Source organism: Mizuhopecten yessoensis, unplaced genomic scaffold (genome assembly GCF_002113885.1).
Source record: "Mizuhopecten yessoensis strain PY_sf001 unplaced genomic scaffold, ASM211388v2 scaffold10939, whole genome shotgun sequence".
Taxonomy (NCBI): domain Eukaryota; kingdom Metazoa; phylum Mollusca; class Bivalvia; order Pectinida; family Pectinidae; genus Mizuhopecten; species Mizuhopecten yessoensis.
In genome coordinates this window covers 514086-525770 of record NW_018408797.1, presented here as the reverse complement: position 1 = coordinate 525770, position 11685 = coordinate 514086, and the positions used below count along the sequence as shown (strand labels likewise).

At 36.2% G+C, this 11685-nt stretch overlaps 1 protein-coding gene across 1 annotated transcript in view; it reads right to left on the bottom strand.

Annotated features, from left to right (window-relative positions):
• Nucleotides 1–1062, bottom strand: part of LOC110463898 (zinc finger protein 239-like) — a 6421-nt gene extending 5359 nt beyond the window's left edge. Inside the window, exon 1 of the mRNA XM_021518823.1 lies at nucleotides 897–1062. The gene's annotated coding sequence lies outside the window, so the exon portion shown is untranslated. The remainder of the gene's footprint in view (nucleotides 1–896) is intronic.
• Nucleotides 1063–11685: the final 10623 nt, after the last annotated feature.

The window sequence follows — 11685 nt, the reverse complement described above, 5'->3', positions numbered from 1 at the left end:
ATCCTGGGGTCTGGCCACAACTCTAGGGACCTAGTTTCTGAGTCAAAGCCTGGAAACAGTTGAGATCCCCACCCCATAACCATACATAAAATTGCTGGGCATGGAAAATCTAATATAGCTATGCTACAAGGATTGGCCTTGGGGTCTGGCATATTCCCTTGATCTCATTTGGAGAATAGTTTGCCATGATTGCTTAGGTATCCAGGTGAGCGATACAGGCCCTCTGGGCCTCTTGTTTTTAAATAGCATTTGTTTCTTTTGGATCAAAATAATGATATATAATATCATGAACGGAGATGAGTAGAGGGAGGGGGTATATACTTTTATTCCTGGATAAAACAAGAACCAAATCAGCAATGAGGATATACTAATACTATCAATATGGTCTTGTATAATTCCTGTAGGAACTCTTTCTAAATCAGAGATTGATAACGAAAGAGTTTCTATCGTTATAAATCTCCGATTTAGAGTTTTATTACGATAGAGTTTCTATCGTTATAAATCTCTGATTTAGATAAGAGTTCCTACAGGAATTATGTCTAGTAGTACAGTAGTATACCTGGTATACTGTAGTACAAACCAGTCAACTTCAAACTAACATGTGATGCGTCATATTAGTGTAGTGTGAATGTGGATGATTCTAAAACAGATCTAGAGCACACATAAGTACAAGGATGAATTATTTTGCCCAGCAACAGATTCAAGTATATTATAAAAAAATATTAAAATGGGTACAGTACTGTAATGTTATGATTCAAAAATTATACTATACTATTGAAACAAATGTACAGCCTGTTCGTGCTTCGCTCTCTCCAGGCCATGCCAGAGTCATATTAATGTTCTCTGCTACACGACGATATTGTAATATCGATAAGCAATTTCATAGTTATGCTTACCAATAGCTTCAGTCACACGATATCCAGTCTTCTTCCAACGACACCGGAAGTGCTAGTTGGTGATATAATCACCTGTCTGTAGCCGGAAATTCCGGATATCCATTTCCGCTGTTGGTCAGGTTATGATTATGTCATCCTCGATATCCAGGGGTTACGCTCACTTTCGCTCTTTACACCCCTTGAATATGTCATAGCAAAATTGAAAGCACGAAGACAGCTGTTTGATTGGTCTCAAGTGAAAAAAACTGACCAATCGCTAGGCTGATACATGTCCTTTGAAGATTACAAAGGAGTGACGCCCGACTCCAAACCTGTCAATTTGCACCGTTTCGTGACTGCGGGATTCTTTTGATGTACATCAAAGGATCGAACTAGTCTTCTTATCTCATCAACAATGTGGTGCACACTGAGCCTTCGATTTTGCTATGACATATTCAAGGGTTGTAGAGAGCGAAAGTGAGCGTAACCCCTGGAGATCGAGGATGTGATTATGTCGATTTGTACGGTTATGTTTCAATCTCATGTTGACGTTTTAGTTTATGTATAGATATTTTGTTTATAAATAAGTGTTTGAGTAGCGGAAGGAGTCTGTATTTCTGGTGATAAGTTGATCGAATGATACGGCCTGAGCAAGAGGCTGAATCAATAATAGTGCAGTTAATCTACAACAAAACCTGCCAAAACGCCAAAATTATTGAAACAGATATTTTTTTCACAATGATGAATATATTATAAAAAAAGGCTGCCAAAATCAACCTTGAAAAAAACTTTTTTTCACCTTGATTTGGCTCAAGAAAATTATTAAAATAGCATATTTTCCAAACTTCGAAGTATAATAATCTTACTATATATGTAACATTGAATACAGGAAATTGAAAATATAGCTAAACAAAATACAGTACATTACTGGTTTGTCAAGACGCAGCATCGGGATTATTGCGTTAGCTTTCTCAGTATTACAAATGTATTTTCAGTACTGAGAAAAAACTGATTGATAATCAGGGACAGTACGTCCCTGTTGATAATATATTGATTAAAATACCGTATCTGTATTGAAACTATTAACCAATTTGGAGCTTTGTTCTATCAAAAATCCTAGCTGAGGGATATTCGAATTGATAGAGTTCCATACTGGACAGACATCAGGGGCGTAACAGACGGGTTTTCAATGTGTAAGCCCCATGGTCAAATGTGCTGCCGAAGGCAGCATCCCGAAGCGCGCAGCGCGAGGAGGGGGAGGGTATGGGAGGGGGTCTTCCCGAGAATAATGCACGAGAATTTTGTTTTCTAGAACGCCTGAGACGCGTTCTCCCGTGTTTTGGCGTCAGTTTCAATGACCCTTTTAACGCAAGAAAATATATTTTTCCCCTATTATTTTACAAATATTTTGCATTTTAGTATTTTATACCATATAGTCTATTTGATAAAAATGATGTGTAAGCGCGGGATTTTTTGCTACATAGGTTGTTACGCCCCTGGACATGTTCTAGTGTTGACCTCAAAAGAGTTCTGCATACCTGCTCTTTAATTGATGTTTAAAATATGTTTCCTGTAACATATTGGAAAAAGGTAGACTTGTAACACATTTTATTTTAACAAATAGCATTATATGGCTAATATAGGAGAGTGGTCCTGCTTCTTTGAAAATTTCCATACATGCACACAAATTAGGGTTACAGGAAACACCAAATTGTTTTTGTTTTGCCTAATCATCCTCGATACCCCTGGGGTTTCACACGCGTGGAATTTTAAAGCAAACTTACATTATATAAAGGTTCAGTGTGCGCCACCTTGTGGTGAGACCAGAAGACGAGTTTAATCCTTTGATGTACATCAGAAGAATCTCTCGGTCGCGTAAAACTGTAAAATTGACTGGCTTTGAAGTCGTGTGGCGCTCCTCTGTTATCTTCAAAGGACATGTATATTTACCTGAGACCACTCACATAGCTAGCCGCGTGCCTTCAAGTATCGAATTGCTACGTCTACCTAAACACGTAGGATGATGGAGTTTGCTTTTCTCATAGGTGTAAACTGATACGGGACTCCTGCTTTAAATTGATTTTTCAGTTACTTAAGCAATCAAATAATGAAATATATATATGTTTATACTTTTTGAATACATTTATCGAGATATGAATTAACGCCGGTCCATCTTGTATCAAGCCTGTTTGTCGGGTAGGCTACTACAATGTAGTACAGTTCAGATTATTGGCACATTTTAACAGCTGTATAGGTTTAGGTCTGGTGATCTTGTGAGGAATCTAGACATTTATTGCTAATGTATCGCGGATCAACAAACCATCTCTAACTAATTGTTTTCCAGTTAATATGGGGAATGTTAAAGAATACCAGAACAGAACCATATGATTAGACATAACTTCAGCTCCTATAGAAGGGTGGCTATCACAGGGACCTGCTAATTGGTAACAGCTATATTTGGACTAATTGGTTACAGCTATATTTGGACTAATTGGTTACAGCTATATTTGGACATTAACTAAGGTGCTCATAGTATTAACACGTGTAAGTGGTTTATATCGACTTTCGGTAAAAATGCCACCACAAGATAGCTGTTTTATTGGTTTCAGTTTCAAGTAATAACACAAACCTGACCAATCGATAGGCTGATACGTGTTCTTTAAAGAAAGCCAGTCATTTTTATCGTTCAGGCGACCACGAGATTCTTTTGATGTACATCAAAGGGTCAAACTAGTCTTCTTGTTTCATTCACAATGTGGCACACACTAAGCCTTCAACTTAGCTTTAATGGAATATCACACAAACATGCACACTTTACTGTGTTGTGAAATGAAGTATTTTTATCTCCAAACCTGTAGGGGTCCTATTTGATTTAAGCAATAAACACACTGCCCGTGTAATTCCGACGATGCCTGTGTAAAATTGCAATGTACTTTGCGCCGGTAAAAGTGAAAATATGTGAATATTCGCGCGAGAGCAGACGTCGATACACTTGCATGTATCTCATGTTTTCAATATTTATTTAATTTTAAATAAAATATAAATTTAACGTTTTACTAAACCTAACCTGCATTATAACTGATTGTCTACATCTTCGGCTTTGATCTTATGTAGCAGACGACATACCTTTTTCTCCTTACACACAGGTGACTCATATCGTACAGACATAGTATATAGCCACGTAAGGCTATAGAAACTATCACCGGTTTTACACATAATTTCATCCACTGTTTCATCTTTTTCAACACCCGTGACTTACTGTCGGTATTGATTGAACAATGGTTGTAGCACTATCATCATGTCGTTGACGATATTAATGACATAATTAATTTACAATACTAATGTCCATCCTGTTCCACCATGTACTATTGTCACCCATGTGTATATGTGTATTCTCTACACTATTGTTTATGAGAATAAAACAATTGTCATTGTCATTGACACTTATTTTGACGTCATTGACCTTTTGAGTCGTCATAATTCGGCAGGAAATTGATTGAACGGTGTACGTACGTGTGCATCTGTATTTGGCAGACAGAAACATGCCTTTCAATGTTAACTCGTAACACACAAGATAAAACATATATTGATGTTCTTCATATAGCTATATGTGTACATCACTAAGCTGATACTTGTTCTTTGAAGATCACAGATGACCTCGACACCCGACTTCAAAGCCAATAAGTTTCACCGTTACGCGACCGCGAGATTCTTTTGATGTACATCAAAGGCGTCTCCTTCACAAGGCGATTCACACTGAGCCTTATATTTTGCTATGACATATTCCAGGGTTGCAGAGAGCGAAAGTGAGCGTTCAACTCCTGGGTATCGAGGATAACACTCCAAATACTGAATCACTATTTCTTTATTATATCTGTTGTATTCCCTTCCCTCTATGCTATTGTCAGATACCCCCATTAAAGTTCCCGCTCATAAATAATTTAACTATTATACATAATTCTTTCCACATACATCACAGTCCTCTCATGTGCATATTTTATTCCCCCGAAGCAAGAAATCACAAATACATACAATACATAATAAGGATGTGAAACAGCAAGACAAAAGTGGATTACGAGTTAAAGAAATACAGCTCTTATCTTATTTGCTTCAAAAATAAATTTGCCGAGACGGCTTAATTCCTTGTTGTTATTGACACACAATAACTGTATTTATTGACACCAACCATTTTCAGGTCTTTTGGATCGATACATTTATCATTTATTAGTCATGTCAATAGTAAAATCATCATGTGGTATTTCCTCTTTGTTTTATCAAAGCATAATTCAAGCGATATCCAAATTTAAACATTTTGTTTGAATTCCTTTACTGAAGTTTTCTGTATCTCATTTACATTTTTCCTCCTCTAAAACCGCTAGCAACTTTCCACCACATCTAATGGTGTACCATTGAACCACACACCAGTCACAGCGAAGTTTATTACATATATGTACATGTTTGGATTAGGAAATGCTTTACAAATGAAGATAAATTAGTTTTGGATGAATGAAGGCTAGACTTTTTCATTTTTTTATGACCTCTTTGTATTTCCCTACGATCTTCATCTCATCTTTTACCTGGCTTGATGACATCTGAAACATAAACATTATTCAAGATAATAGATTTAATACTATATTTTTTTAAGAATCTTGAAGGAATTGAAGGAAACATATTTTGCGTTATTCATTAATGACTGGTTGATATTTTTTAATATGATTTTTTATTTCACTGCTACCATAATATTACAGCACACCAAACAGCAAACAAGAGGCCCAGGGCCATGGCCTGTATGGTTTACATAGATATTTTAACAATCATGGAATTTCATTACAAGAAATACTGCAACCTAAAATGCTACTGGCCAAATATCATTGCCCCAGACCAATTGGTTATTCAGAAGAATTTCTAAGGGTTTTAACACATTTGAACCCTGTGACATTGAAAGAGGTTCAAAATCATTTATTTATTGAAGCTTTAAAACACTCTTTTTAAGCATGCTACTTATCATGTATGACCACTTAAGGCATCCTGGTTATTCAGAAATTGTTTGAAGATTTTTAACGTTTGACGCCTGCAGACTTCAATTCTAGTGTTTGTACAATGTTGATATGGACTAAAAAAAAAACTTCCAAAATATATTTGGGGTTTTAAACACTCATTCTCAACATAGGAATTTGTCTGTAAATGTAGACCACAAAGCAATAGTGTTATTTAGGAAAAGTAAATGATTGTTTCCAAACGAGCAGCGGATGTTTGATGGTAAAGCTATATAAGTGGTAGATCAATTTTGTTATTTAGGTTTGGTTTTTAATTATAATGGTAAATTGACAGACGCAGTAGTGATACTTTTAATAAGAAAACCATGCAAAATTTGCACAAAATTTAAAATATAAATTACATTGTCAACTTATCAATATGTAGTTACAATGGAAGTCTATATTTTAAACTTCTTTAAAAACGGTCCATATATATATTCTGTGTACAGAATATTTTTTATGTAATATCAAAACTTTTAAAGTACTTTTTTTAGCATGCCATACATGATCAATGCCTAATTTCACATAATCATGGAGATTTGATTACCAATGTTTATTATGGTAAATACCGATACATTTTCTGTTTTTATATCAAACCAAAACAATTTATTATATTACGCATGTTTTAAAGTTATGTGTATTCTTTCAAAGTAATCTTTCCTAAGGTTGAGATTGTGTTATAGACAAAGATATGCAATTATATAAAAACACTAAAATTATCTTAATAGTAAAACTATTATACACTTTTTATACCCCCACAACGAAGTCCGGACAACTCCTTCTAAAGTAATGGACCAATTTCAACGAAAGTTTCCAGATATGATAACTACCAACCGAAGTTGCGCATCCAGGTAATATTTTGGCATCCTGACCTATTTTTACAAAGTTAAGGCCCTTTGTTGAAAATTTCTTGTCCGGACATGTCCTCCAAAACCAAGGGCTCAATTTCAACGAAAGTTTTCAGATATGACTTAATGTTGTGCATCCTGGTATTATTTTTTCCAATCTGACTCTTTTTACGGAGTAATGGCCCTTTATTGAACAATACTTGTCCTGACAACTCCTCCAAAACTATGAGGCTACTTTCATCGGGATGGTAACTGATATTGTGCATCCTTTGTCTGCCTCATAAATTACTGGGCTGATTTCAATGAAAATTTTATAGATATGGTAGTTACCTCCTGATGTCGTGCATCAGGGCATTACGTTTTCATTTCGACCTATTTTAAGGAGTTATGACCCTTTGTTAAAAAATCTTTGTCTTGAAACTCTTCCTTAACTACTAGGACTACAAAACTGGTTCATCTGAGCTAACACGATTTGGAATGTAAGTATGTTTTGGCATGGGAAGTAAGTACAGGAAGTATGTCAGTGACCTATATACTTAACTAATTACTGATGGGAGGCTATGGATTGCTTCGCAATGCTTCGCCTTAATTTAGCCTCTAGCTTACAGTTCTGGTTTATACAGAAGCGGGGGGTATTAGTTAGCCTTTGGCTTACAGTTCTAGTTTATACAGAAGCGGGGGTTATTATTTAGCCTTTGGCTTACAGTTCTAGGTGATATAGAGGCGGGGGGTATTAGTTACCATTTGGCTAACAGTTCTATTTTATATAGAAGCGGGGAGGTATTAGTTAGCCTGTGGCTAACTGTTCTAGTTTATATAGGAGCGGGGGGTATTAGTCAGCCTTTGGCTAACAGATCTAGTTTATATAGAAGGGGGGTGTATTAGTTAGCCTTTAGCTAACAGTTCTAGGAATTATCTTATTCTGCCCATTCATTAAATAAAATATGAAGGGATATTATGGCTAACAGTTCTAGTTCAAATAGAAGCGGGGGGGTATTAGTTAGGCTTTGGCTAACAGTTATAGTTTATATAGAAGGGGGGGGTATTAGTTAGGCTTTGGCTAACAGTTTTGGTTTATATAGAAGCGGGTTCATCTGAGCTAACGCGATTTGGAATGTAAGTATGTTTTGGCATGGGAAGAAAGTACAGGAAGTATGTCAGTGACCTATATACTTAACTAATTACTGATGGGAGGCTATGGATTGCTTCGCAATGCTTCGCCTTAATTTAGCCTCTAGCTTACAGTTCTGGTTGATACAGAAGCGGGGGTTATTATTTAGCCTTTGGCTTACAGTTCTAGTTTATACAGAAGCGGGGGTTATTATTTAGCCTTTGGCTAACAGGTCTAGTTTATATAGACGCGGGGGGTATTAGTCAGCCTTTGGCTAACATTTCTAGTTTATATAGGAGCGGGGGGTATTAGTCAGCCTTTGGCTAACAGTTATAGTTTATATAGAAGGGGGGTGTATTAGTTAGCCTTGGGCTAACAGTTCTAGGGATTATCTTATTCTGCACATTCATTAAATAAAATATGAAGGGATATTATGGCTAACAGTTCTAGATTATATAGAAGCGGGAGGTATTAGTTAGCCTTGGGCTAACAGTTCTAGATTATATAGAAGCGGGTTCATCTGAGCTAACGCGATTTGGAATGTAAGTATGTTTTGGCATGGGAAGAAAGTACAGGAAGTATGACAGTGACCTATATACTTAACTAATTACTGATGGGAGGCTATGGATTGCTTCGCAATGCTTCGCCTTAATTTAGCCTCTAGCTTACAGTTCTGGTTTATACAGAAGCGGGTGGTATTAGTTAGCCTGTGGCTAACTGTTCTAGTTTATATAAAAGCGGGGGGTATTAGGTAGCCTTTGGCTAACAGTTCTAGCTTATATAGAAGCGGGTTCATCTGAGCTAACGCGATTTGGAATGTAAGTATGTTTTGGCATGGGAAGTAAGTACAGGAAGTATGTCAGTGACCTATATACTTAACTAATTACTGATGGGAGGCTATGGATTGCGTCGCAATGCTTCGCCTTAAGTTAGCCTCTAGCTTACAGTTCTGGTTTATACAGAAGGGGGGGGTTTTAGTTAGCCTGTGGCTAACTGTTCTAGTTTATATAGACGCGGGGGGTATTAGTCAGCCTTTGGCTAACAGATCTAGTTTATATAGAGGCGGGGGGGGTATTAGTTAGCCTTTGGCTAACAGTTCTAGGTATTATCTTATTCTGCCCATTCATTAAATAAAATATGAAGGGATATTACATTATTTTATATTGTTAACTCAAACCAAATAAAGCAAGGAAAGATATCCTTGTCTGCTCCCACTACAAACATTTGATTTTAGCACATTTGATTTTTGTGACCTTGAACGAAAGTCGTTGTCATCAACGTTTACAAAACTTAAATTCATTCACATGAACAATCTACTTGCGAAATATCAAGACCTAAGGTCCTTTGGTCTTGAGGAAACACAGGATGAAGGAAAAGTGGAAAGAAAGCTATGTTTTTCTTTTTTTTGAAACAAAAGTGTTATATTCCTGATGTTAAAAGATATTATTGGTAGCCAACTTTTAATCAAGTATGAAAAATAGACTCGTTTTAGAACTATGTAACTTAACGTGTCAAAAATGGAAATGGGAATCATCGGTAGATCTCTTACCAGAAGATCTAGAAAGATCTCACCGTGTTGGACGTCCGACTTCAGGAAAGCCTCGCATTATTATCGCCAGACTACGATCGACCAAAAGCGAAATTCAAACTCCTCAAATCAAGCTCCGGATTTCGTGCCACCAGTAAATTTAAACACATTTCGGTGAACGAGGACTTAACCCAGTACCGAAGCAAACGCTCATTCTTCGCTAGAAGACTTGCCAAGGAAGGAAAGATTCTAAAGACTTGGACTACGAACGGTAAAATTTCTGTTCTTGATAAAAATTCCAAAGTGTTCAACATTCGGCGCGAGAACGATTTGATCCAATTTGGACATATTCTTACCACATAATCTATATTACTTTCCTTATCCCATCCAGAAAATGATTACCTCTTTTTAAAAATAAGTCATTATTATTACTTTTATCGTAAAAGCAGTCGATACAATTTATACACGAGAAGCTTGTAAATTGATTGACTTGATGAAGTGCGCCTCGCTTCTCATGTTCTGGGCGGACGTTTTAACATTATGGACTTTATGTTGTCCGTCCAGGCTGGAGGGCAGGGGTGAAATTCAGTAGTATTATCAATATGACTTGATGATCACTTGTTCCCTTCTTTGTACATTAAAAGAAAATCCTACGTACTAAATCTAACCATCTTACGTCACAATATCAGAATCATTGTAGCGGTGAAATTACTTTACTAAATAATGTGGAAACGATACTCATACACGCTACCTTGCCTTAACTCTTTTTGTATTGTCACACTTTTAGTTATTTAATCCGTATCAAACCTATACATAGGTTGTTACCGACTACGGTAAAATATAATCCTGTAGGTAGTGGTACCTATTCATACTTGCTTGTGAATTGTGATTCTGTGAAACGTGGAAGTGTATCTATCATCAAGTTATGTCATTCATCTCAATAAGTTTATTTTGTGCGTGTTTCACACTATCGACTGTGTCAGATACGGATAGTGGAATTACTCTAACAACTAAATGTGGTAATGATACTTCATATACGTTACCTTGATTTGATTTTCATTTCTGTATTGTTACACTATTTATTTATATATATCAGACCTATACGCAAGCTAGAATATAAATTCTTATAACTTGTACGTAAGCTGTTACCAGCTCCTCAGGACTCTGGTAGATAGATTTCTGTATGTAGTAGTACCCATTTTAGCGGCGTCGATTAATTTATATGACTAGTATCATTATTTCAATAGAGATTCCATAAACAGTGTAAAATTTACACGTTAGTGTAACCAAAATCAATTTGTGTCTTACGATTTTTTGTCCGTATTTTACGCTAATGGCCATAACAGATAGTGAACTACTCTCCTATCATAATATTTAAATTTGGTTATGATATTCTTACATGTTGAATTGCTTTATATCATGCTATGTACTGTTACACTGTTTATTTCTGTACCAAAACCTGTAAGTTGGGTGTTATCGGCTAATCTAGCATCATAGTATCCTGAATGTAGTAGTACCTAGTCGATTTATTTATTATCATTAACACTACTATTATTTGTATTATTATTACTACTTATTTTTTAAAAATTGATATTACATAAATTTTGCGTGCTATACATTTGCTATGTATTGCTACACTGCAAACCTATACCTAAGTTGTATACCGGATTCTCCGGAATTCGGCTAATAGAATCTTGTATGTAGTAGTACTCATGTTTTCTCTCAAAGTGAGTAACTATCATTCTCACCACTATATGAGTCTATTTTGTACATATTTTTTTTTACACTATTTGGTTGTGGCAGATACCAATGGAATTACTCCACTAGATAATGTAGGCCTAGTGATAATGTTCACGTTACTTTGATTTGTGCCTTAGCATTGTGTAAGTTAATTTGTGATCGCTAACGCGAGCATGTATGAACGTGTGTGTGGGTGTGCGTGCACGTTACTATTTGTATTTTCAGTTCCAGTACCGGTCACAAAATATTAACAATTACCTGGTCTTTTCCCCCTCTCTTCAAATTTGGTTCTGATGAACGTACTTCAACTCTTCATAGTCAACTTTTTATATCCGTTTCCTCTTCTGCCCTACCCCCTTCCCTGTTGCCCAGTGTGCCACCGACTACTTCTATTATCATGATCACGACACCTTCTCGAGCACTCACTTACCTCCTTGTTTCTCTCTATCGTGTTCGAATTGGTGTCTTCAGCAACTATATACAGTCCGCAAATTTCGCTCATTACGTGACCGTTCCCAACATGTTATGCATGGCATTACTCTTACTT